This window comes from Oncorhynchus tshawytscha, linkage group LG28 (assembly GCF_018296145.1).
Source record: "Oncorhynchus tshawytscha isolate Ot180627B linkage group LG28, Otsh_v2.0, whole genome shotgun sequence".
Taxonomy (NCBI): Eukaryota; Metazoa; Chordata; class Actinopteri; order Salmoniformes; family Salmonidae; genus Oncorhynchus; species Oncorhynchus tshawytscha.
In genome coordinates, this window is record NC_056456.1 from 21,442,892 (window position 1) to 21,470,622 (window position 27,731).

At 43.0% G+C, this 27,731-nt stretch overlaps 1 protein-coding gene across 3 annotated transcripts in view; it reads right to left on the reverse strand.

Moving 5' to 3' along the window:
* Positions 1-27,731, reverse strand: part of LOC112226914 (disks large-associated protein 1-like) — a 129,075-nt gene that overhangs the window by 67,118 nt on the left and 34,226 nt on the right. For all 3 annotated transcript variants that reach the window (XM_024391582.2, XM_024391583.2, XM_024391581.2), the window contains exon 2: positions 13,911-13,991. The gene's annotated coding sequence lies outside the window, so the exon portion shown is untranslated. The remainder of the gene's footprint in view (positions 1-13,910; positions 13,992-27,731) is intronic.

Below are 27,731 nucleotides of genomic sequence, written 5' to 3' on the forward strand. Positions count from 1 at the left end.
GGCCTGGTTTGCATTCGGTGTTCCAATTCATCCCAAAGGTGTTCGATGGGGTTGAGGTCAGGGGTCTCTGCAATACAGTCAAGTTCTTCCACACCGATCTCAACAAATTATTTCTGTATGGACCTTGCTTTGTGCACTGGGGCATTGTCATGCTGAAGCAGGAAAGTGCCTTTCCCCAAACTGTTGCCACAACATCATTGAATACTGTATCATTCAGATTTCCCTTCACTGGAACTAAGGCGCCTAGCCCGAACCATGAAAAACAGCCCCAGACCATTATTCTTCCTCCACCAAACTTTACAGTTGGCACTATGCATCGGGGCAGGTAACAGTCTCCTGGTATCCGCCAAACCCTGATTTGTCAATTGGCCAAATGGTGAAGTGTGATTCATCACTCCAGAGAACGCATTTCCACTGCTCCAGAGTCCAACGGCGGTAACGACGCTTGGAATTGTGCATAGTGATCTTAGGCTTGTGTGTGTCTGCTCAGCCATGGAAACCCATTTCATGAAGCTCCCGACAAGCAGCTCGTGTTGACGTTGCTTCCACAGGCAGTTTCGAACTAGTGAGTTTTGCATCCGAGGACAGACAATTTTTACACGCTACAACACTCAGCGCTCCCATTCTGTGAGCTTGTGTGGCTAAAATAGCCAAATCCACTCATTTGAATGTCCACATACTTTTGAATACATAGTGTATATCTCATTCATGAATAGATCTGAAATGCACAAATACCTATATTGAGCTAATCCTTTCCATTGAAGAATCAGCTACCACCTACTGTGACAGCTGGATCCATTCCGACTGCATCATCATCCTCCCATACACGAAGGCTGCACATCCCAAATGGCACTTTATCCCAAATGGCACCATAGGGCTCTGGTCAAAAGTGGTGCACTATATAGGGAATATGGTGTCATTTGGGATGCAGAAGCCTTTCAGCTGGATGGATGATCCCACAGAGCTGATTGTTCCACACTTCACCACTTATTAACTGCAGTGCCAGACAGCTCTGAGCAACCTCATTGGCTTTCACACCAGAGCTTTGGCTTTCACACCACAGCTGTGAGATGAGGTACAGTACCCTGGGTAGCTGATTCCCATCTTTGGCTGTTTACCAAATGGCACCCTATTACTTACAAAAGTAGTGCACTACGTAAAGAATAGGTTGCCATTTGGTAAATACCCAAGGATGGGAATCAGCTTGGGTGCCATTTGGGACGCAAGCTTTGTCTTCCTGCTTATCTCCAGTGAGTGACAGTGGAATTAGAGCATGCACATCCAGTCCCAGTCACAGGTGGATAGGCTTTCATCTGTGTTGATCAAAGGAGAAGGTCCAAACATGTACAGAAGACATCTGTCACTTTGCATGACACTTAATAGCTGCTACCCACATGAAAAAAAATACTACACTATGGTACAAATAGTAAAAACAATACAGTGAACACTAGTATTCACTGTAGTGTTTTGCAAACTTTACTGTCGTACTTACTGTAGTATACTGTCATATTTAGTTAACTATAGTACAATTACTGTAGTAAAATAAAACTGTAGTGTATACAGTGTAGTAATTAATGTAATGAAAAAAATAATCACATTTTGCTGCCTTGAAAATTCAAATCTAAAAAGGGAATACATTAAAAATTTTCCCCTGCAGATCTACACAACCTAATCTACATTTTCAAAGTGAAAGAAAAATGTCCAAATGATTGCATGTCTTCACACCTCAGCGTTAATGGAAACCCCTTTGGCAGCCATTACAGCTGTGAATAATTTAGAATAAGACTAACTTTGCAAAACTCTTAGGTCAACATTTATCCATTGTTTTTGTCAAGCTCAGTACATTTATTCAAGCTCAGTAAATTTGTTTGGGAATCATTGATGGACAGAAATATTCAAACCTTTTATAAAAGGAAATTTAAGTCAGGACTGAGACTGGACAGGAACACTCAACACCTCTTGGAAAGCAATTCTGATGTGCCTTTGGTATTACACATTGTGTAACTGTCTCGCTGAAAAATAAAACTATCCCAGGGTTAGGGTTTCAAAAGACTGAGGCGGGTTTTCCTCTAAGTATTTACCTGCGGTTTGCTGCTTTCATATTTATTTTGATCCTAACAAACTCCCCAGTCCCTACAGGCGACAAAAATTCCCATAACATGATGCAGCCACCAAAACACTTGAAAATAGAGGGTTTAACTCTGTGTTGTATTGAATTTGATCCAAGCCTGTAGTTTTAAATTTAGGCCAAAAAATTCATTTATTTGCAGTGTTGTCTTGCAGTATTACTTAACGGACTTGTTGCAAATGTAATGGATGATTTGGAGTGGATATTTTTAACACAGGCATCCTTCTTTTCACTTTGTCATTTAGACCAGTAAATGTGGAGTGAATACAATGTTGTTGTCGTATGCATTTCAAGTATCGTGTTAGTAAGCTAGTTGCAAGGCCTCAATTTGAGATGCCCCTACCCGAGTAAGAACAAAACACAAACATGTTTTTTCTCCAATTTCTCCAATGAAATGGATGGTTGTTTAAAAATATTTAACTGCAAAAGTGGTTCAATGAATAGATATTGTGACACACATAAGCTCAAAAAGTGCAGAATAATGCCTGGCTGGAGGGGGGGGGGTAAATTAATAACTTCACCATACTCAAAGGGATATTCAATGTCTTATTTTTTTATTTTTACCCATCTACCAATAGGTGGCCTTCTTTGCGAGGCATTGGAAAACCTCCCTGGTCTTTGTGTTTGAATCTGTGTTTAAAATGTACTGCTCGACTGAGGGACCTTACAGATAATTGTATGTGTGGGGTACAGAGATGAGGTAGTCATTCAACAATCCTGTTAAACACCATTACTGCACACAGAGTGAGTCCATGAAACGTATTATGCGACTTGTTAGGGAGATTTTTACAACTGAACTTATTTAGGCTTATCATAACAAAGGGGTTGAATACTTATTGACGTAAGACATTTCAGCTCTTCATTTTAAAATGAATTTGTAAACATTTCTAAAAACATAATTCCACTGACATTATCGGGTATTTGTATTTATTATGGATCCATGCTGCAGTTGTGTCACACAACAATGCCACAGATGTCTCAAGTTTTGAGGGAGTGTGCAATTAGCAAGATGACTGCAGGAATGTCCCCCAGAGTTGTTTCCAGAGAATTGAATGTTAATTTCTCTACCATAAACTGCCTCCAATTTTAGAGAATTTGGCAGTATGTCCAATCAGCGTCATGTGGGAAAGCGGTTTGCTGATGTAAACGTTGTGAACAGAGTGCCTCATGGTGGCAGTGGGGTTATGGTATGGGCAGGCATAAGCTACGGACAATGAACACAATTGCATTTTATTGATAGCCATTTGAATGCACAAAGATTGTGAGGCCCATTATTTTTAAGGTATCTGTGACCAATAGATGCATATCTGGATTCCCAGTCAAGTGAAATCCCTAGATAAGGGCCTAATTTTTAAAAAATTGACTGATTTCCGTATATGAACTGTAACTCAGAACGAGCTACAAAAAAACTCTGAAACTGGAAACACTTATCTCCCTCACTAGCTTTAAGCACCAGCTGTCAGAGCAGCTCACAGATTACTGCACCTGTACATAGCCCATCTATAGTTTAGCCCAAACAACAACCTCTCCCTCTACTGTATTTATTTTGCTCCTTTGCACCCCATTATTTCTATCTCCACCTTGCACATTCTTCTACTGCAAATCTACCATTCCAGTGTTTTACTTGCTATATTGTATTTACTTCGCAACCATGGCCTTTTCTTTTTGCCTTTATCTCCCATCTCACCTCATTTGCTCACATTGTATATAGACTTACTTTTCTACTGTATTATTGACTGTATGTTTGTTTTACTCCATGTGTAACTGTGTTGTTGTATGTGTCGAACTGCTTTGCTTTGTCTTGGCCAGGTCGCAATTGTAAATGAGAACTTGTTCTCAACTTGCCTACCTGGTTAAATAAAGGTGATATAAAAATAAATAAATAAATAAAATCTTTGAAATTGTTGCATTTTGCATTACTATTTTGGTTTAGTATATGTTTCCCTAAGAGTTGTACAAAGTTAGTAGAATCTTATTCATTCAAAATTATTCACAGCTGTAATGGCTGCCAAATATGCTTCTACTAAGTATTAACTCTTGGGTAGGAAGACATACGCAATCAAGACATCTTCCTTTTGAACTTTTAATTCAATTGGACAATGTTATATAATTTGTCTTTCACTTTGAAAACGTTGATTAGTTTGTGTATATCAAATGTAATACATTTTTCTGTGAAAGACAAGGGATGTGTTAGGTGCCTCCTAAGAAGAGGTAGGTGCAGGAGTCAGGAGAGCAAGGAATTCCAGTTTGCACAGTCGTTTAATATAAGTCCCAACCCATCAACAACAGGCAGGGAAAATCATGAAACACACAGAGGAGAAACCTCTACTCCTAACACAGTACCAATGGTACAACGACTGTGAGGGAAAAAACCCTGTGGCGCAAAAACGCACCCCTAACAGAGCTAACACAGCAAAATAATCCTGGACAAAGGCTAGCATGCAGCGGAGGTTAATAAACTCACCAAAATGAACTAATAAGACACAGGTGATAACAGACACAAACTAAAAGGAAAAATGGATCGGTGGCAGCTAGTCAGCCGGCGACGGCGACCGCAGAGCCCCGCCCGAACAGGGAGAGGAGCCACCTTCGGTGGAAGTCGTGACAGTACCCCCCGCTTGACGCGCTCCTCGAGGACGACCCGGAGGACGAGGCGCAGGGCGATCCGGATGGAGGCGGTGAAACTCACTCAGCAGAGACGTCCTCCACCGGCACCCAGCATCTCTCCTGCGGACCGTACCCCTCCCAATCCACGAGGTACTGCAGGCCCCTCACCCGATGCCTGGAATCCAGCATGGATCGCACTGCGTACGCTGGAGCACCCTCGATGTCCAGGGGGGACGGAGGGACCTCCCGCACCTCAGCTTCTTGAAGCGGACCAGCTACCACCGGCCTGAGGAGAGACACGTGAAACGAGGGGTTAATACGGTAATAAGGGGGAGCTGTAACCTATAACACACCTCGTTTATTCTCCTCAGGACTTTAAATGGCCCCACAAACCGCGGACCCAGCTTCCGGCAGGGCCCTGGTGTTCTGCGGTGGCAGTCAGCGCTTGCTTTCTGCTGCCCTTCGGCCCGTTTCAAGTGCCCGTGGATGGCCTCCCAGGTCTCCTTCGAACGCTTCACCCATACCTCCACCACAGGAGCCTCGGTCTGGCTCGGATGCCATGGTACCAGGACCTGGCTGATACCCCAACACACACTGAAAGGGTGAAAGGTTAGTTGAAGAGTGGCGGAGTGAGTTCTGAGCCATCTCTGCCCATGGAACGTACCTCGCCCACTCCCCTGGCCGGTCATGGAAAAACGACCGCAAAAACCTACCCATATCCTGGTTAACTCTCTCCACCTGCCAATTACTCTCGGGTGAAAACCAGAGGTAAGGCTGACCGAGACCACCAGACGGTCCATGAACGCCCTCCAAACCCGGCACGTGAACTGGGGACCCCGGTCAGAAACTATGTCCTCAGGCACCCCGTAGTGCCGGAAGACGTGTGTAAACAGGTCCTCCGCAGTCTGTAGGGCCGTAGGGAGACCGGGCAAAAGGAGATGACAGGACTTAGAAAACCGATCCACCATGACCAAGATCGTGGTGTTGCCCTGAGACGGAGGAAGATCGGTCAGGAAGTCCACCGACAGGTGTGACCAAGGCAGCAGTGGAACGGGGAGGGGTTGTAACTTCCCTCTGGGCAGGTGCCTAGGTGCCTTGCACTGAGCGCACACCGAACAGGAAGAGACAAACCCTCACGCCCTTAGCTAAAGTGGCCCACCAGTACTTCCCCCTAAGGCATCGCACCGTCCTATCGATACCCGGATGACCAGAAGAGGGTAACGTGTGAGCCCACCGAATCAACCTGTCGCGAACACCAAGCGGGACGTACTTCCGTCCAGCTGGGCACTGAAGTGGAGTAGGCTCTGACCGAGATGCTCGATTGATGTCCACCTCCCATACCACCGGTGCCACCAGACAAGAGGCCGGAAGTATGGGGGTGGGATCAATGGACTGCTCCACTGTATCATAAAGACGGGACAGTGCATCTGCCTTAGCGTTCTGGGACCCTGGTCTATACGATATCCTAAATCTGAATCTGGTGAAAAACATGGCCCACCTTGCCTGGCGAGGGTTCAGTCTCCTCGCCGCCCGGATGTACTCCAGATTACGGTGGTCAGTCCAGATGAGAAAAGGGTGTTGAGCCCCCTCAAGCCAATGTCTCCACACATTCAGAGCTTTTACGACAGCCAGCAACTCCCGGTCCACCACGTCATAGTTTTGCTCCGCCGGGCTGAGCTTCCTCGAAAAGAAAGCGCAGGGGCGGAGCTTCAGTGGCGCGCCAGAGCGCTGTGAGAACATGGCTCCAATCCCAGCCTCGGATGCGTCCACCTCCACTATGAATGCCAAAGAGGGATCCGGATGCGCCAACACAGGAGCCTCAGTAAACAGAGTCCTCAAGCGACAAAACGCTCTGTCCGCCTCAGCCAACCACCGCAGATGCACCGGTCCCCCCTTCAGCAGTGAAGTAATGGGAGCAGCCACCTGCCCAAAACCCTGGATAAACCTCCGGTAGTAATTGGCAAACCCTAAAAACGGCTGCACCTCCTTTACCGTGGTGGGAGTCGGCCAATTACGCATGGCTGCAATGCGGTCACACTCCACCAACCCTGATGTGGAAATGCGATACTACAGGAAGGACACGGCCTGTTGGGATTTCTCAGCCTTGACGTATAGGTCATGCTCCAACAGTCAACAGTCGCCCAAGTACTCTGCACACCAGAGACACATGCGCGGCGCATGTGGCGGAATATATCAGAATGTCATAGATATAAGCCACCACACCCTGCCCGTGCAGGTCCCTGAGAATCTCGTCTACAAAGGATTGGAAGACGGCTGGGGCATTCTTCAACCCATACGGCATGACGAGGTACTCATAATGGCAGGATGTGGTACTAAACTCTGTCTTCCACTCATCTCCCTCCCGGATACACACCAAGTTATACGCGCTCCTGAGATCCAGATTTGTGGAAAAGCGTGCTCCGTGAAATGACTCAATCGCCATAGCGATTAGAGGTAGCGGGTAACTGTACCCCACCGTAAAAGAATTTAGACCTCTATAGGCAATGCACGAACACAGACCTCCCTCCTTCACAAAAAATAAACTTGGAGGCGGGTGACGTGAATGCCTCAGAGATTCAGAGACATATTTTTCCATAGCCACAGTCTCCTCCTGTGACAGGGGATACATGTGACTCCTGGGAAGTGCAGCATTTACCTGGAGGTTTATCGCACAATCCCCTCGTCGATGGGGTGGTAAATGGGTCACCCTCTTTTTTTTTTTACAGAAGGCGATAGCCAAATCGGCATAATAGGGGGGAATGCACACGGTGGAGATTTGGTCTGGACTCTCCACCGTCGTTGCACCGATGGAAACTCCCACACACCTACCTGAACACTCCTCTGACCACCCCTTTAGAGCCCTCTGTTGCCAAGAAATAGTGGGGTTGTGAAAGGCCAACCAGGGAATCCCCACCACCACCGGAAATGCAGGGCAATCAATGAGGAGACTAATTCTCTCCTCATGACCCCCCTGCGTAACCATGTCCAGTGGAGCCGTGGCCTCCCTAACCACCCCGGATCCTAATTCTCGACTATCTAGGGAGTGCACAGGAAGGGTTAGTCCATCTGAACCAGGGGAATCCCTAACCTATGGTCCATAAAATTCCCCGCTGCGCCTGAATCTACTAGCGCCTTATGCTGGGAATGGGGGGAAAACTCAGGGAAAGAAATCAACACATACATGTGACCAACGGGGGGCTCTGGGTGAGACTGGTGCTGACTCACCTGGGGTGTCTGAACAGTGCTCAGCCTGCCGTCTCGACTCCCAGATGAGTCCCTCCAGCACCGGTCGGCAGTGTGCCTTCTCCGACCACAACTAGTGCAGGAAGGGGCTCCTCCTCCGGCCGCCTTCGCTGCAGCACCCCCTAACTCCATGGGGGCTGGCGTGGAGACGCTGGGGGATGGAACCAACAGGACCCAATCCGGACACCCGCGTGTAGCCGGCAAGTTGTCCAACCTTATGGACATGTCCACTAGCTGGTCCAGGGTGGCGTCTCTGCATGCTAGCTCACTCCCTCGTGAGCGCGAGCCGAATACCGCTGGGGCCAGACGACATCGGAGAAGGTGGTGGTGCTGGTTGGAGTGTGGCTGGTGGAGGGGTAGGAAGGCCACCCCTCTCCCATCTCTCCATCGTCACCATCACTTGATTCATGGCGGTCCCCAGACGGTGGAGAATGGTGGTGTGGTGTTGCATGCGCTCCCCCATGGAAGTGGAGAGCCCGTCAGCTCCTGCTGACTCCATTTCATTATGGTGCGGGAGTCAGGAGCAGGAGAGCAAGGAATTCCAGTTTGCACAGCTGTTTAATATAAGTCCCAACCCACCAACAACAGGCGGGGAAAATCACAAAACACATGGAGGAGAAACCTCTACTCCTAACACAGTACCAATGGTACAACGACTGTGAGGGAAAAAAACCTGTGGCGCAAACACGCACCCCTAACAGAATTAACACAGCAAAATAATCATGGACAAAGACTAGCAGGTAGCGGAGGTTAATAAACTCACGAAAATTAACTAATCAGACACAGGTGATAACAACAGACAAACTAAAAATGGATCGGTGGCAGCTAGTAGGCCTTCGACGACGACCGCCAAGCACCGCCCGAACAGGGAGAGGCAGGGTGTGTAGAGGGGTGTAAATGCTAAACTGCTTACTGACTATACACTAACGTTACTGCATGATTGTTGAGGGTTTACTAACACATGAATTATATTAGCTATGTTAACAATGACATTACTTTAGCTAATATGGTGACAAAGATGTGAGCTGTGTGTAGTGGATATGATATGTTTTGGCTAGGAAAGTTTTTTTTGCAAGGTCAGATACTGCTGATGTTTTGTGCATTGAAGTCCACAAACGAAGGGAAAATGTGAGGAGAAAAGCGCATAGATGCAAGAAGCAATAAAACTTGGCTGCTATGAAAGTGAACTGGGGGGGTATTCATTTCCCCTGATTCTGTTGAAAAATGTTTCTTAAACAGAAGCAAACGTAATGAAACAGGGTTAAACATTCCGGATATTGTCCAATAGAAACTCTTGTTTGCAACTCTTGGACTAATGATTACAGCCTAGATCAACTAGATGCAGGCAAGAGTGTGCAAGGCGGTATTGAATGTGTCACTGTCTGTCCATGTGTCACTGTCTGTCACCTCAATTTCTTCTCTTGACCTGTGCACCTACGTTGTAAACATTCATTCATAGAGTAGGTTATAGCAACCTCATGATGGGTATAGGGAAAATGTGTGTATCATGTAGTAGCCTAAACCTATCGATGTAACTGGGTGATTGGAATATGAATGACAGTCATCCAATATTGTGTAATAGAAATAAGGCCATGCGCATGAAACATTTTTTTTTGTCCTCATTTTAAAACAGAACCGACTGCCACTGGTATTCAACTATATAATATGTAAGGAATAATCAAAGAAGGGCTATGTATTCTTTGGAAAATAATGAACGACTTGGAAGGTGTGTTCCACGATGCGCTAGTGGAGTAGAAGTAACCTTCCATGGATTATTTTCCAGAGAACGCAGAGCCTCGAGTTGATTATCCCTTTGATATCATGGCTATAATTTCACACATTTACCGTTAGAAATGTGTTCAACATCCACTGAAGTAGCTAGCAAGCTTACTAGATAGAACAGTAAGTTGCCTTGGTAACAAAAAAACTCTTGCTAGTTTAGCTAACCAAACCATCAGTCCTAGCTTGCAACTATGAACATTTAATTTAACAATGTTTTCCATTTGACTTTTACTTTCATAAGCAGCTCAAACATTGAACATGTAAGAATTAACTATAGCATTACCACGAGGGGCGAGGATATTGGAAATTTAATCAAGCCTACTGAATGATAACTGACTTTTTCCGCAATAACGTAGGTACAGCAGATCCCCCTTATTGTTTGGGACACTTATGTGCCTTTAGAGGCCATGAAATTCAGTACTCATCCAAGGAAATGGAAGGATTAACAGTACACATAGATAGCAATAAAAACAGTACCACAGAGGCTCAGAATAAGTTAGAGGAAAAACAAAAAGAAATGTAGGAACTTTATCAAGAAAGATCAAGTGCAATATATTTTTAAAAATAAAGCGAACTTTGTACCAAATGCACTAAATTATTTTTTAATCTTCAACATAGAAATGCTACCAAAAATAATTGAATAACTGAAACTTGTTACAAATGTTAGTCACCCATTTTCACCAAACAATATTTTGAAAGAGGAAGTAAAGTACTTTAAGCATATGTTTTTGTTTCAGTCTCCTCCATCTCCTCTAACTAAGCTAATTGTATAGATTTTTTTTCTATTAATAATGTAAAATTAACAGCTGTACAGAAAGACTCATGTGAAGGACAAATTACAGAGGAGGAACTTCTTGATGCAACTAAAGACCGGGAAAACTCCAGGGCAGGATGGTATACAAGTGGAGGTATACTCAGAGGACCGTTATTAGCATGTTCTAACCACTCATCTATACATGGTAGAATGTCAGACACTCAACAAGGTCGTCTGATTTCATTATTACGGAAACAGGGTTCAAATTGGAAATATAAAGATCCAGTCTATTTAAAAAACTGGAGGCCTCTCACAAAAACTTTAGCAAAATGATTAGCGCATAGAATTAAAAAAAAGGTATTGTCGGATATTATTAATCTGAAATCAGACAGGTTTTTATACTTCAACGATACATTGGAGATAATATAAGACAAGTACTGGAAACAATAGAATACTATTGTCACGGCCGTTGGTGGAAGAAGGTGAGGACCAAGGTGCAGCGTGGTACGTGTTCATTATTTATTTATTAGCAACTGAACACTAAATACGAAAATGACAAAAATAATAACCGAAACAGTTCTGTCTGGTACAGATACGAAACAGAAAACAACTCCCCACAAAACCCATGTGGGCAAGAGCTACCTAGGTATGGTTCTCAATCAGAGACAACGACAGACCGCTGTCCCTGATTGAGAACCATACCCGGCCAAAAACAAAGAAATCCAAAAACATAGAAAAAATAACATAGAATGCCCACCCTAGTCACACCCTGGCCTAACCAAAATACAGAATAAAAAGCCTCTTTATGGCCAGGGCGTGACAACTATGAAATATCGGGGAAATCAGGACTGGTTTTCAAAGCTGATTTTGAATTTGCTTACTATATTTGCTTATGGTTTTGCCTACACCTAGTGAGCTGCTTTTTAAATTATAGGAAGAAAAAAAATATTCAATTTTATATGGAATGGCAAGCCCGACAAATTAAAAAGGGCCTATTTATATAACAAATATGAATTTGGAGGACAGAAATGATTATATATTAAAGCATTAGACCTCTCACTAAAGGCATCAGTCATACAAAAGTTAAACTTAAATCCGAAATGGTTCTCTAGTAGATTGGTAGGAATGTCTCACCTCATGTTTAAGAATGGCCTTTTTCCCTTTATTCAGTTCACTTTCAGTTATATGAAAATGAAATCTCCAAAATATTGTTAGTTTTTAAACTAGCCTTAGAAAGATTGTTGCAATTTCAGTTTAATCCACCTGAAAAAGACAGACCAAATAATACAACAAATAGTGGTTAAACTCAAATATACAAATTGATTAAAAAAAAAACGTATTTGTCGCAATTTTTTTTTAAAGTAATTTTTGTATATATACTGTGCGTTATAGGAAGGTAATGCACACTCTAGAATGCCCTTCAAGCCAATCAGAAACGACTATTCAACAATGCCATGATAAAATTAGCATTACAAACTGGGTGGTTCGAGCCCTGAATGCTGATTGGCCGACAGCCGTGGTATACGATGTGTATGACAAAACAGTTATTTTTACTGCTCAAATTCTGTTGGTAACCAGTTTATAATAGCAATAAGGCACCTCGGGGGTTTGTGATATATGGCCAGTACACCACAGCTAAGGGCTGTGTCCAGGCAGTCCGTGTTGCGTCGTGCGTAAGAACCGCCCTTAGCCATGGTGTATTGGCCATATACCACACCCCCTCGGGCCTTATTGCTTAAGTATGACAGAGTGAGCTGATGTCAAGTGAGCAGCATCAGTTGTAAAGCAGACAGACACCCACAGTAACGTATTATGCTTGTCATCAACTCGTCAAACATATGTCTTGGGACTGCTTTCCAAGCTTCCATACAGCGAAGCTACAGTACTTGAGTACAGTTTTTGAATATATTATAGGCAGGGTTTTATTTTATGCTTCCACTCATCATGCTTCTACACCAAATTCTACTGTTAATACATTACTACCAGCCAAAACCCTTAGATTTCTAACATGTATAATCCAACAATAATTGTTGTTCATGCTTCCTTCTCATCTAATCTACTATCTACTTTACCATCAGTTCTCTGCCCCTCCCAGAAATAACACCACTAAAAATAAAAAGAATACACCATTTCTCTTAAGATTTAATGAGCAGTGTTTTCACCAGGGGCGAATGGAGTACAGATTCCAAGTGAGTGCCTTTTGCACTACGTCTCACCTTCTGGTGCACTTAGGAAAAAAAACATCACAGCTGAAACTGCTTGAAGCAAGATTTTTGTTTTTTTACTTTCAAATGTTTAACCACAGACCCAAAAGCGGTTGATGGAGTCGCTTAGGCAGAATTCTGACACAAATGTGTACTGTTAACTTGGCACAACCAATCAAATTGCAAGGGTCAGCTGTGAAAACACATGGGGTAGAGCCAATGCAGGGCAACATAAAAATTAAGGTTGTGTGTGAAGCTGTTAAAAGAGGCAGTGAATATTATGAGACAGTGTGAAAGCCCTCTGATGTTCACTTATGGGTCCTCTCCACTGTAGTCTTCAAACTGAATTGAGAATGCTGCCCTGCTGTGGTTCTGATCAGACGGCTTACTCCCTTTCTCTCTTCTTGGCTCCTCTCCACTCCACTCCTCTCCTCACCAGCTCAGTGTGTCATAGCTAAAAGCTTGTTTCTTTACTCCATCCCGGGACATCATGATCTCCATTTCATCAACAGCTACAATTTGTTGTTTAGCTGCAGGCTTTCCCTTCAAAACATATCATACTTGGTATTCTCATGGCATTGGTTGCGGTGATATAAAGAACTAAGAAGACTATCATCCAGACATGTGCAATGTGAGGTTAACTGGCCTCTCTCCCTGCTACCAGACCCTGCCTGTGTCCCATATGGCACCCTATTCTCTATTTACCGCACTGCTTTTGACCAGGCTGTCCCAGGCTGCTGCAGAGCCTCTGTGCGTCACTTTGCTCCTGTTGTCTGCCTGTTGTCTCTCACTCCCCCATGTTACACTGGGCCAAACTGACAGCTCTGACTGCTAGGTCAGTCATCTGCCTGTCGCTTTGGCCTCCTCTTTCTGTGACCAGCATTTTGAAGTGTTACTTAATACCTCCAGCTACCACTGGAAAGTCTGTTCTGATTTCTGCCTCAGGCCTTTAGAGGTCCCTGTCATGATCCTTTATCACCCCTCTTCCCCTCTAAATATAAGAATTGCGGTACGTATCTATGATCGAGTGGGTGTGGCTGAGGGGTTGTTTGGCTGAATGGCTTCAAGAGAAGATAAATGTGTTTAGTCTGGTCTGACCTAGCCAGTGGCCACAGTCAATATAATGTACACATGTATACATTTCAATGAACCCTAAACAAACTCTTGATTAACCGTTAGTGATCCTACTCACCCTCTTCAATTCCCCATCGTAGAATGTTGTCTGAAAGGCATCAGAATCCCTGTGTGTTAGCCTTCACACCGATATAATCCACTGGAAAAGACAAAAGCAAACAAACAGAAAGGGTCATTTCATTAGGATGTATTAGAGACATTTTTAAAAAGTCAATTCAATTGAATTTTCAGTTCAGATGACAGGGTTCACACCGAGCCAGTTGCGCAATCAGAGATCCTGAAGTGATAGTTGGATGCACGGACACTTGAATTCCTTCATGCTAATTTGGCCAGCTACAGTACAGTGGTGCAGACAGAGATACCACAGCTAAATTATGAAATAGCTTCTTCAGCCGTTACTCCACAGCCCTTTGTTCTGAAAGAGGAGCCATGAGTACAATTTGAGATAAGCCCCAGCTTTGCCCAAGGTCTAAAAAGAACATGTCCCTGATTACACATCGCCAGTCCCCCTATAGCCCTAGGATGTAACACAGCACACGCTGTTCCGGCAACATTATTATTCACACAGACAAGCATCATTGGCTTTGATCATTAGATGGTATCTTTGATGAGACTCCATAACAGAAACTTGTAAACTGCCAACAAAAAGAGGATATAATGACTTTGAACGCAGTGTTGATTTCCCAGATGAGCTGAATTTATGGTGTGTGCTGTGATTCTCTCTATTCCCAATCTCCCACAATGCCCCCAAATGTTCGTAACAATCAAAATCACTACACACACAAGGACGCACAAACGCAACGCTCTCTCGTCATAATAGGTTAATAATAAGTTCAGGTAGTCGATTGGAGCACATGGAGGTTGCCTGGTTATGCAGTGCAAAACAGTGCACGCAAAAACTGTTTAGGCTGTTTATTTCAGTACACTGCAACCATACCCTAACATGTCCAACCCACCCTCTCCTGTCCTCCTGACCACATCTATTCCCCAACACTTCATTCATTCAATTCATACCCAATGTAAAATCATGTTTGACAAGGTGGGAAGTAGACCCCCCATCTCCCTCTTTTCACGAACATGAAGAGGGTTATCTGGCTGTTAGAATTCATATTGAGCTTAGCCTAATTCAATTGTCAGCCATTTGCAGCCCTTATTGTAGCAAAGGTCATCATTAACATTAAGGGTAGAACACGACTGGAACCACACACTCACCTACACTGTCTAGACTGCCTCATTAATTACTGTTGTTATCACATTATGTTACAAACAAGCGTGTCAATAGCATGGTACCCTCAGTTTAAGTATCAACACGCTTAGCTCTAGATTACACCTATCTATACATACTTTACATTGTTTGTGAGATCAGACATAATATCATTATAATCAGAGTGTTCATTTTTAGTTGTTGCTTTCATTTCAGGGCATCTAATTTGTTAAAATTTCAACTGTAGCAAATTACTTATTTTAAATTCCACAAAAAATGAACACCCATCCAAAGAAATGTAGCTTTCTTCTCTTTCTTGTGATGTAAGTGTTGAGATGTGTTAAATCCCTGACGAATCTTTAGCATTCTTATAGACACATCGGAAAGACAATATATTCTATTGAGCCCATTTCAGCCATTACTGGGGTGTGTTCAACAGGTAAGTACAAACATTTCGTAACTTTAATGGGGGAACGACATGCACAAGCAAGCATATGAAAGAGTCACAGGAGTAAAATGAAAATCAATCCTGCGAGATTTAAGTGAGAAGTGGATGTTGCACCACTCAAACAGGAAATAGATGGCTGAAAAAGACAGATGCTCAGGTGGACGTGGCACGCGCATTGCTCCTTATTATTATTATTATTATTATTATGCCTCTTCCCCAGCCTCAGCGCTCTATGACTGATGGGGATCAGTCATAGATCCCCCCCCCTGCAGCGTCAAACCCAGTCACCAGGACGCTGGGGAATATTAAACCAGTGGCACAATGAGAAGATACAGCAGAGGAGCAGAGTAGAGCAGAACAGCCAGGGCCCTTGATGTATGGCACTGCCTAAGGGGCTAGGGGAACACATAACTGCGGGTGGATAATGCAATATGTTCAGATTTGAAGGGACACGGATTTAATTTCTGTGGGAGATGGAAGGTCTGCTACTCTGGCAAAGGAATTAATGGAGGATGTTGATGTAAGGTGAAGAGATTGGGGTTTTGTTTTAAAGCAAACTTCCGCTAGACTTTGCAGGTGGTAGTAAAAGAAGCTCTTGTTGTGTGCCATGTCAGAACAAGGAAAGGGAAGTGAGGCGGAAGGAGATTCCTCCACTTGTTCTTTGCCCTCCTGGTTTAAGTTGTTGCAATATAGCCATCTCGTAACATTTATCCTCTTCCATATGCTTTTGCTGTGTGTTATGTGACAATCTGAGTGAATGTGACATCACATAAAGGCCTCGGTTGGTGGGAAGTGTATGAAATTAAACCTCCCTTGGCCACAGCGTTTATAGAACGGCTTAGCAACGGCCTCAGGAAAGCATAAGGTGGGTACTATTCAAAGTTAATTAAAATGTAATTTTAGATTATTAGCTGGCAAGGAGAAAGGAGGCAGGCAAAGCAGTTTAAAAGCAGAAAGGAACTGTACGGAAGCATATAGCAGCTGCCAGGGATCATTGTGCTGTAAGGAGGTTTGTTCCACCTCAAAAAGCACAAGAGGATTTCAACACCCACCATCTCAGATTGTTATGAAATCATTTCTGTAGTTATTAACAGATACGATTAGTATTCCTGAAACATTATTTAGTTGAAATATAATTTGATCTCGGAAAATTTCAGCTAATTGTTTTGCACCCAAAATGACCATTTTAATTTCTAGGATTCAGATGTTTCAGGAATGCCAATAGTATCTGTTTCGAACTACAGAAACAATTTCTGAACAACCTGAGATAGTGGGTGTCATGGCTTGCTGAAATTAAATGGAACTATTCAGGATTCAGATGTTAATAATGGGCCCCCTCTCTCCCTCTTCTCAGGGTTGATTTTACAGGCAGTACTTCATCATCTGCACAAGTGATTTGTGGCACTGTTTCACAAACTAATTTGTTTGTCAAAAATAATTTGTCACTCGACTGGCAAACATCTTTTGGAACGGAACGCTAAAAGTCAAAGTTGTTGACTTGAAATTGGCTTATTAAAATCCAACCACTGACAAACACACACCAGGAATGAGTTTGCACGTCAAAAGCACATCTGTCGGCGTACAATTTACTTGGACCGGGACAATACCAGTATCGCCAATTCTTTTCCATGGCAAAAATCTTACCACACAGCAGACCAAACTCTGGTCCTTTAAAAGCCTACTCTATGTAAAATATAGTGCGCTATTACTCTTATAACTCTTGAACCAGTAGCTGTCCCAGAAGTAGCAATATACACAGTGTAAAAAACATTAGGAACACCTTCCTAATATTGAGTTGCACCACATTTTGCCATAAGAACAGCCTCAATTCGTCGGAGCAGGGACTACTAGGTGTCGAAAGCATTCCACAGGGATACTGGCCCATGTTGCCGCCAATGCTTCCCACCGTTGTGTCAAGTTGGCTGGATGTCCTTTGGGTGGTGGACCAGTCTTGATACAGACGGGAAACTGTTGAGCATCAAAAATCCAGCAGCGTTGCAGTTCTTGACACACTCAAACAGGTGCCCCTGGCACCTACTACCATACCCCATTCAAAGGCACTTAAATCTTTTGTCTTGCCCAGTCACCCTCTGAATGCCACACATACACATTCCATGTCTCAATTGTCCCAAGGCTTAAAAATCCTTCTTTACCATGTCTCCTCCCGGTATCTACACTGATTCAAGTGCATTTAACAGGTGACATCAATAAGGGATCACACCTTTCACCTGGTCAGTTTGTCATGGAAAGAGCAGGTGTTCCTAATGTTTTGTACACCCAGTGTATGTATGTATGTATGTATGTAAGAGGAAAGAACCCCCTTGCTCTTGATTGCTGGATATAAAATAGGAAGTTTGAATGGCGAGAGCTTCTTTGGTGTAATGTGACCACATATGCTGGTGGTAAAAATTAAATTAAGAGGAATCCTCTGTTCTCCCCGCACCCATTGTTTATCTTTACAATGAAATGTATTATGTCAGAATGCTCAAATGTTTGAATTTTCCAATCAAATGTATGAACTGTGTTAGGAAAACGTTCTATCAGTCTAATTTGCATAAACATTGTGATTGGAAGACAGCTGTGAGGGTTAGCAATCAGGATCAAATCCTCTGATCTCCTCAAGCTCATTAATGATAGAGTGTTCATATTTGAAGATTGCCAAAAGGCCAGTTTCAGGAGTGGCAAGTAGTGGAATGTAATAGCTGAACAGAGACAGCAACCAGGCTAGCTGTGTAGTGCTAGGGCAAAAACAAAAATGTGCACCCCTTTGGGTCCCCAGGACCAGGATGGAGAACCACTGCTCTAGGCTAGATGATGAAGACCCATTCAGTTCAATAACGACACAGAGAGGATATGATGCAGCTGTAGGCTAATTCTCTGTGTAAACACACTATATATATATGAGAGAGAGGAAGAGAGAACATGAATGGTGACCGGGGCGTGAAATGAGCTATGAAATGAGCTATTCTCCTAAATAACATGAATATTTAACTTCTATATTGCTTTTTATAATTGAGATTTCTAAGTGCTTCATAAGAAAAAACTAAAACTAACATGCAATATATCATTGCCATTTGTACAAAACGAGACAGCCTATAGGGACGAGGTCAGAGACCTGGCCAGGTGGTGCCAGAATAACAACCCATCCCTCAATGTAACCAACACTAAGGAGATGATTGTGGACTACAGGAAAAGGAGGACAGAGCACGCCTCCATTCTCATCGACTGGGCTGTAGTGGTGCAGGTTGAGAGCTTCAAGTTCCTTGGGGTCCACATCAACAACAAACTAGAATGGTCCAAACACACCAAGACAGTCTTGAAGAGGGCACGACAAAGCCTATTCCCCCTCAGGAAACTAAAAAGATTTGGCATGGGTCCTCAGATTCTCAAAAGGTTCTACAGCTGCAACATCGAGAGCATCCTGACTGGTTGCATCACTGCCAGGTATGGCAATTGCTCAGCCTCTGACCGCAAGACACTACAGAGGGTAGTGCATACGGCCCAGTACATCACTGGGGCTAAGCTGCCTGCCATCCAGGACCTCTACACCAGCCGGTGTCAGAGGAAGGCCCTAAAAATGGTCAAAGACCCCAGCCACCCTAGTCATAGACTGTTCTTTCTACTACCGCATGGCAAGCGGTACCGGAGTGCCAAGTCTAGGACAAAAAGACTTCAACAGTTTTTACCCCCAAGCCATAAGACTCCTGAACAGGTAATCAAATGGCTACCTGGACTATTTGCATTGTGTGCCCCCCTTTTACGCTGCTGCTACTCTCTGTTTATAATATATGCATAGTCACTAACTATACATTCATGTACATATGACCTCAATTGGGCCGAACAACCAGTGCTCCCGCACAATGGCTAACAGGGCTATCTGCATTGTGTCCCACCCACCACCCCCTCTTTTATGTTACTGCTACTCTCTGTTCATCATATATGCATAGTCACTTTAACTATATCTAAATGTACATTCTACCTCAAATCAGCCCGACTAACTGGTGCCTGTATATAGCCTCATTACTGTATATAGCCTGTCTTTTTACTGTTGTTTTATTTCTTTACCTACCCATTGTTCACCTAACACCTTTTTTACACAAATGCTTACTTACAGGCTCTAACCAAATCACTGTAACCTGTTGTATTCGGCTCACATGACAAATAAACTTCGATTTGATAGCTAGGTAGCTAATGCTAACGTTATCTAGGTGGCTAACGTTAGCTAAGCTAGGGGTTAGGAGTTAGGATAAAGGGTTAGTTTACATGCTAAGTAGTTGCAAAGTAGCAAAAAACTAGCACGTAGTTCCAAAGTTGCAAATAACCTAAAATGACAGTTGTCCATGATGCGATTCGAACACCTAATCTACCCATCTGTTTTACACCCACCCACCCACCCACCCCGACCAACTACCCTACTTTTGTTTTTACCGAAGTAACCTTCTGTCTTATGTTATAATTGGTATGGTTACTAATTTCAGTGTCCCGGATTCACATTTATAATGTTACGTCTAGTCTATGAGACTAGGCTGCTAAATTATCATTGTTCTTCTCCCCCCCATTAGTTCCTAATAGTTTAAACACATTAGTCTCCTTAATTAGGACTAGCAGGGTCACAAGAGATTTGAATCTCATAGTTGTGCCATTATTCCCCAATAGCATAATAAGAGAAGGTAGCCTAAATTAAAACCTGAATGGCTTCTCACCACTATCCCCTAGCTCTCCAGACATACTGGACATAGTGTATATAACAAGGGGGTGACTCTGATTAATCACAGGATCCATTAACCTGCTGCCACATGTAGGTCACTCCATTACCTCATAGACCCTTCTGTCTGTGGATGAGCCAACAGATTCTCTCCTCGAGACACAAACAGACTGAATGATGAGTCACAGGCTCACAGGGGCAGAATAGCTCTGTGTGGGCCACAGGGATGATCTTTGGCCTTTGTAGAATAATTATCTTTCATCATGATACAAGGAATAATAAGAAACGTAGAATATCGACTCTCATAGAAGGACCATGAAGGCCTGTGGGTGGGCCACGATTTGGACTGAACTGATCTTAAACTGTACAGCTAGTCTTCGACTATGAGAAATTTGACATTACTTCCACACTGGAAATACTGTACTATTAAAGTTAAATACCACATGTATCATCAGTTATCATTTAGGCAGGGACTCACTTTTCAGCCTAAAATGAACAACAGTCCTCAGCATTGGAGTAGCTGACGTCACAGAACGATTAAATACACAACATTTATTTTTTTCCATCAGGGGATTTTAAAAAGCTTTGCAGATATTAATCTTTTTTATTCCTTTGTAACGCCACGTTAAACCCAGAAGAGCGCAGTATGCAGTGTGCATAAATAAATGAGAAATGATTCACAAGGTCATCTTTTTGGCTAAGTCAAATTGTCTTGACCTGTAGACAATTTCAGTGTAAAACGCAGCAGTGACCTGACAATACTGCCCAACCAGACGGTAGAGTGGCCATCCCTCTAGACTAGTCTAGGGTTAGGCCTACTGCATAACCAATCAGGTGTTAGGTCAAACGACAGTTGATGGCATTAATCAAGACCATGTTACCCAGATGAGATAATGTAGTGGGAGCTAACACAAGTCTTCCTACAATACACTTTGTCTGCTTTGAATGATCAGGGTCACGGCACCAATGTAACCGATTATTACACATCAACCCTGAGTAATTTACATAATCCAATGTCTTTCAAAATGTAAATATTTGCGTTTTTAAGAACAAAATGTCAATAAACATTTTATACAAGTATAGGTCTATAGCTAGGTTTCCATCCAATTGGCGACAGATTTTCATGCAAATATTCTACAATGTTTATATTTTATATTTTCCCACCAGAGATGTGTTTCCATCAAACTGAATTATTGTGGATAAAAAGGCTGTGCGTGATGACGTACAGTAGTGCACATAAAAATAACATTTGTGGTTAAATTCCTATGTACTGTTTCCATTGCATTTTGAACACTACTAATGGTATTGTCATAAAAACTGTTGCGTTATATCGCAAATGTGTCTACTCTAGTCTTGGTAAGTGCGCTCTAGCCTATAGCTCACAGATACAGTGCGGGTAGGCTACCTACATGATGAGATTATTATGGATAAAATAGATTTTTATTTGTCAAACGGCTGCCAAGCATTTATCATCATGTCACCAGAATAAGACCTTGGATATTTATTGGAAAGGAGCATCAAGCTCATCAACGTACACTTCCGCCACGCTTTGAGGTTCATCATAATTGATTTATTCTGTAGCCTAATAAAATGCATGCATTTCCACGGACATTTCTACCTTAATTAATTTTACCCACACAAAAGGATCCCAACATGTCGATCGATCAAATTCTCTGTTGCGATTTATAAATTGTACCAGCATTTCCTGCTTCCATAAGCCAGGTCATGACTTTCATCCGTATGAAATCGTTGGATGGAAACCTGGTTGATGTGATGAATAAAAGCACAAGACACAGTTGTGCTTTTAACCCCAGATGGGTACTCTAACCTGTAGTAAAACTGTAGGAGTAAGATGGCGCCGGAAGAAATGGCAGCCGTTTTAGGGGCGCCTAACCAATTGTACTATTGTGTTTTTTTTTTGTACATAATGTTTCTGCCACCGTATTTTATGGCAAAAAATTGCTTCTGGATATCAGGACAGCGATCCTTCACCTCGGAATAGACAAAGATTTTTTCTTCAACAAGCAGGATGCACAGGATGTACTTCAGACACCCGACGAGGCCGAAATCCCCGTCATTGGCAAGAGAAAGATATGCAGGTATAGAGGGCACAGGGTGGGGTGCCTTGTAAAAATCTGCTGACGGCGAGGTGTGGGACTCTAACCCGGAAGCCTATAAGAAATCCTGCTATGCCCTCAGACAAACCATCAAACAGGCAAAGGGCCAATACAGGACTAAGATTGAATCATACTACACCAGCTCCAACGCTCGTCGGATGTGGCAGTGCCTGCAAACTATTACAGACTACAAAGGGAAGCACTCCATATATTCTATGCTTCTGATCTATCATTTATTTAATATCTCAATGTTAAAAGTTTAGCCAATTCCAACAGTAGGTAGCAACACAGCTGCCACGCTGATCCTCAATACTGGAGCCCCTAAGGGGTGCGTGCTAAGTCCCCTCCTGTACTCCCTGTTTCCCCACGACTGCATGGCCAGGCATGACGCCAACACCATCATTAAGGCCTAATCTCCGACAACGATGAAACAGCCTATAGGGAAGAGGTCAGAGACCTGGCTGTGTGGTGCCAGAATAACAACCTATCCCTCAACGTAATCAAACAAGGGAGATGATTGGGGACTACAGGAAAGGACAGAGCACGCCCCATTCTCATCGATGGGGCTGTAGTGGAGCAGGTTGAGAGCTTCAAGTTCCTTGGTGTCCACATCACCAACAAACTAGAATGGTCATAACACACCAAGAGAGTTGTGAAGAGAGCACAAGAAAACTGATTCACCCTCAGGAGACTGAAAAGATTTAGCAGGGGTCCTCAGACCATCAAAAGTTTCTACAGCTGCATCACTGCCTGGTACGGCAACAGCTCGGTCACCTGTATAGCCTCACTACTGTTATCTTCACTGTAATTTTACCTCTTTACTTATCTATTGTTTACCTAATTTTACTTAAGTAAACATTTCACTGATGTATTTGTCACGTGTGCCGAATACATTTGAATTTGAGTAGGTAATAAAACCGTATGACTTCTGTTACTAGAACACTGTTTTTTGGTCTCTGACTATGACTTTGAGCATAAAATCAGTAATTGTCACAGACTATTTGATATTATACAGTTGAAGTCGGAAGTTTACCTACACCTTAGCCACATTTAAACTCAGTTTCTCACAATTCCTGACATTTAATCCAAGTAAAAATTCCCTGTCTTAGGTCAGTTAGGATCACCACTTTATTTTAAGAATGTGAACTGTCAGAATAAGAGTAGAGCGAATGATTTTAGCTTTAATTTCTTTCAACACATTCCCAGTGGGTCAGAAGTTTACATGCACTCAATTAGTATTTGGTAGCATTGCCTTTAAATTGTTTAACTTGGGTCAAACATTTCGGGTAGCCTTCCATAAATTGCCCACAATAAGTTGGGTGAATTTTGGCCCATTCCTCCTGACAGAGCTGGTGTAACAGTCAGGTTTGAAGGCCTCCTTGCTCGCACACTTTCAGTTCTGCCCACATATTTCCATAGGATTGAGGTCAAGGCTGTGTGAGGGCCACTCCAATACCATGACTTTGTTGTCCTTAAGCTATTTTGCCACAACTTTGGAAGTATGCTTGGGGTCATTGTCCATTTGGAAGACCCATTTGCGACCAAGCTTTAACTTCCTGACTGATGTCTTGAGATGTTGCTTCAATATATCCACATAATTTTCCTCCCTCATGATGCCATCTAGTTTGTGAAGTACACCAGTCCCTCCTGCAGCAAACCACCCCCAAAACATGATGCTGCCACCCCTGTGCTTCACGGTTAGGATGGTGTTCTTCAGCTTGCAAGCATCCCCCTTTTCCTCCAAACATAACAATGGTCATTATGGCCAAACAGTTCTATTTTTGTTTCATCAGACCAGAGGACATTTCTCCAAAAAGTACGATCTTTGTCCCCATGTGCAGTTGCCAACCGTGGTCTGGCTTTTTTAATGGCGGTTTTGGAGCAGTGGTTTCTTCCTTGCTGAGCGGCCTTTCAGCTTATGGCGATATAGGACTCGTTTTAATGTGGATATAGATACTTTTGTACCAGTTTCCTCCAGCATCTTCACAACGTCCTTTGCTGTTGTTCTGGGATGAATTTGCACTTTCGTACCAAAGTACGTTCATCTCTAGGAGACAGAACACATCTCCTTCCTGAGGCATATGACGGCTGCGTGGTCCCATGGTGTTTATACTTGCATGCTATTGTTTGTACAGATGGACGTGGTACATTCAAGCGTTTGGAAATTGCTCCCAAGGATGAACCAGACTTGGAGATCTACAAGTTTTCAGAGGTCTTCGCTGAGTTATTTTGATTTTCACATGATGTCAAGCAAAGAGGCACTGAGTTTGAAGGAAGGCCTTGAAATACATCCACAGGTACACATCCAATTGACTCAAATGATGTCAATTAGCCTATCAGAAGTTTCTAAAACCATGACATAATTTTCTGAAATTTTCCAAGCTGTTTAAAGGCACAGTCAACTTAGTGTATGTAAACTTCTGACCCACTGGAATTGTGATACAGTGAATTACAAGTGAAATAATCTGTTTGTAAACAATTGTTGGAACAATTAGTTGTGTCGTGCCCAAAGTAGATGTCCTAACCGAATTGCCAAAACCATAGTTTGCTAACGAGACATTTGTGGAGAGGTTGAAAAACAAAGTTTTAATGACTCCAACCTAAATGTATGTAAACTTCTGAGTTCAACTGTATATGTCTGTCTCTAGGTGAGGTGATGTCATATGGTTTGGAAAGCTGAAAACTCTCCACTGTATGAAAACTGAAAGCTCCCCAAAGTCATTTGCAACAAATGCCGTCTCGAGCAAAGACTTAATGAAATAAATATGTAAAAGCCTAACTGATTGTTTCAAACTCCTTGATCTGCTCCTAGAATCCCATCTTTAATCCTAGATTAAGATTAATAGTGATTTAAACATGCACAATGCATTAGAATCTGTCCCATGTCCTTGTCCTGAGAAAACTGCTCATTTAACACTGTTTTCCTAAAACAGTTTGTTATATCAAATGACATGTTTTATCGATTGATGCTTGTCTCTTATCACTTGGCCTAAGGAATTTACTTCGCCCTTTGTAGCAATCTGTTTATGTATTGCTCTCATTAATTTAAATGTGTGTTAATTCACACATTAAACTGTTTCACGTCAGTCCTTCAAATGTAATTACATTAAAGAAACAATATTTGATCACTTGTTGAGGCAAAGTCAATTTAGTCAATTACTGAGTAGTCAGATTTCACCCAATAGAAATGAATTGTTACCAGAAATCTGAAACCCAGATCACATGGATCTAATACTTACTGTTATATCTGTCTCTTCCCCAGACCAACCTGTTAATATTCCTATTTCCTACAAACTCTCCAAAGTTCTGTAATGTAACCTGTACTGTACTGCAAGCTGTATGTTGACAAGTCAATCGTCCAACTTTGCTCCCTCTCTGCGCTAAACTGATAAGATTGAGCTTTAGGGATCGATCTCGCTCTCCCGTTTCACCAATAGCTGGGCTGAGAGAGAACAGTTACTGTCTGCAGTACAGTCTGAGGCCCTCTCACCGTCTCATCTCAAGTTGTACACTGCTCATCTCAGGTTGTACATTGCAGGTTGAGTTCCTCTTCATATCCACTAGGAGGGTGACAAAATGTTGTGCACTATATATATATATATATATATAAAATGGGAGGCATAACATGAGACATTCACAGCCTGCCTGTGCTGTAATAAAGAAACACTTTGTTGCCTTGTTGGGGACTAATCCCCTTTTCTAGGATGCAAAGGATTCTCCGCGTCAGCTGGAATGATTCAAGTCAATGCTGCTGTTGGCATTGCCACTCAGTCAGTCAGAACCACAACTAATATGCTGCTGGCAATCCAATCCCCCCTCCCTTCTCCTCTTTCCTCCCCACCTCGCAGTTGTTTCTTCCCATTCAGCCATCCATTGTGACAGAGCCTAGCTCCGCATATAGCTGAGGATCCTCTGTTCCTCCACCCCAGCTGCAGTGGCCCAGATACTGTTAGTGGATTATTCCTCTGACATCACTGCATTGTGCGTTCCCATGCATTTTTCACTGCCTTTTGTGCGGGCTGTAACCACTCTTGATCTGTGTGTTTAAGCCTGTGGCCTTGCCCAAAGTGGTCTGACTGCAGTCACTGCACTTTTTCCTTCAGGAGGCTTGAGTGGCTCCATCCTCCCAGCAGGGGAACACACTGCACGTGCACACAGAGTGATGCACATGCATGCAAGCGCACACACACACAGGACTTTACTCTCCACCAATACACAGTTTTGTCTCAACAGAACCCACTACCAATTAGAGATAAGAAGCTGCGTTGGCAAGTTGATTAATTAAGCAGGCTTTTGCGATAGTCTCCGCAAGATACTGTATACATCCCGGTTTCATTGTTTACATGGCATACTTCCCTACATTCCTCTTCCAGAGGGTAGAAGTACACAGGGGCGAGTGCATGGGGAAATCCTCATCCAACCTAAAAGTGGATCCTTCACAGTCTAGTTATAGTATTGGTCACTGTAAGGCTACCACAACCACACCACCACCCTCATCCTACAGAAACCAGGCCAGTATCACAAATCTGAACACTTAGCTCATGAGCTGGGACACTAACCTACTGAACCGTACATCCATCCATAATTCACACAGCATGTTACTACGTGAACATTCTCTGAATAACTTCTACAGTTGAGGGGAGCGCTGAGCAAAGACAGAATAACAGCAAGTATGAGAACCAATTTCATGACTGAGAGCTGTATGAAGTCAATTTCTGATCATCAACAGCCATTCACCATGACAAATAATGCAACAGTGAGTTACTTTGAAACACTGCAATGGGCAAGTTTGGTGGTGAGGTCTGCTTGGCGCAATCCATGGTTCTGAACTAGCACCACTGATCTGATACTGTGTGAATAATACAGCCTTATCTCGGAGTTTGACAGCATTCAAACTACAACCCTAACAGCAGTAGGGATATGAGATGAAGGAATATGGGTGATATCTGTTTTGTGTGCTTACAGCTGTTAAATCCTACGTAGAATCTACTATGGCAGTCACAATGGCTCATCATAATGGCTAAATGTGACTCACCACCTGGATTATTTTCAGTCATATGTAGCAAAATTTGAAATTGTGTTTTTACATTATATAAAAGTAGAGACTTAGAGCTACAAAATGGTATATCATACACTGCATTTGAGGAACAATGGGAAAGTAATTCTGCTTTGAAAGTTGATCAACTTGTAAACTCACTTTTGAGAAAATCGCCTTTGAATGTTTTGCTATCTAGTGAAGAGCTCTTCTTTGTCTACACCCATTCAGCATTGTTCACACCCTGACCCTAAGCTTTAGCCCCACCCATCTAGTTTCGCTCTCGAAGCGAAACAAAGACGCTCTGGCCGATGATTTGTTTACCTCCAGATAACATGAAAACAGCCTAAATTGCTGGCAACAATTTCAT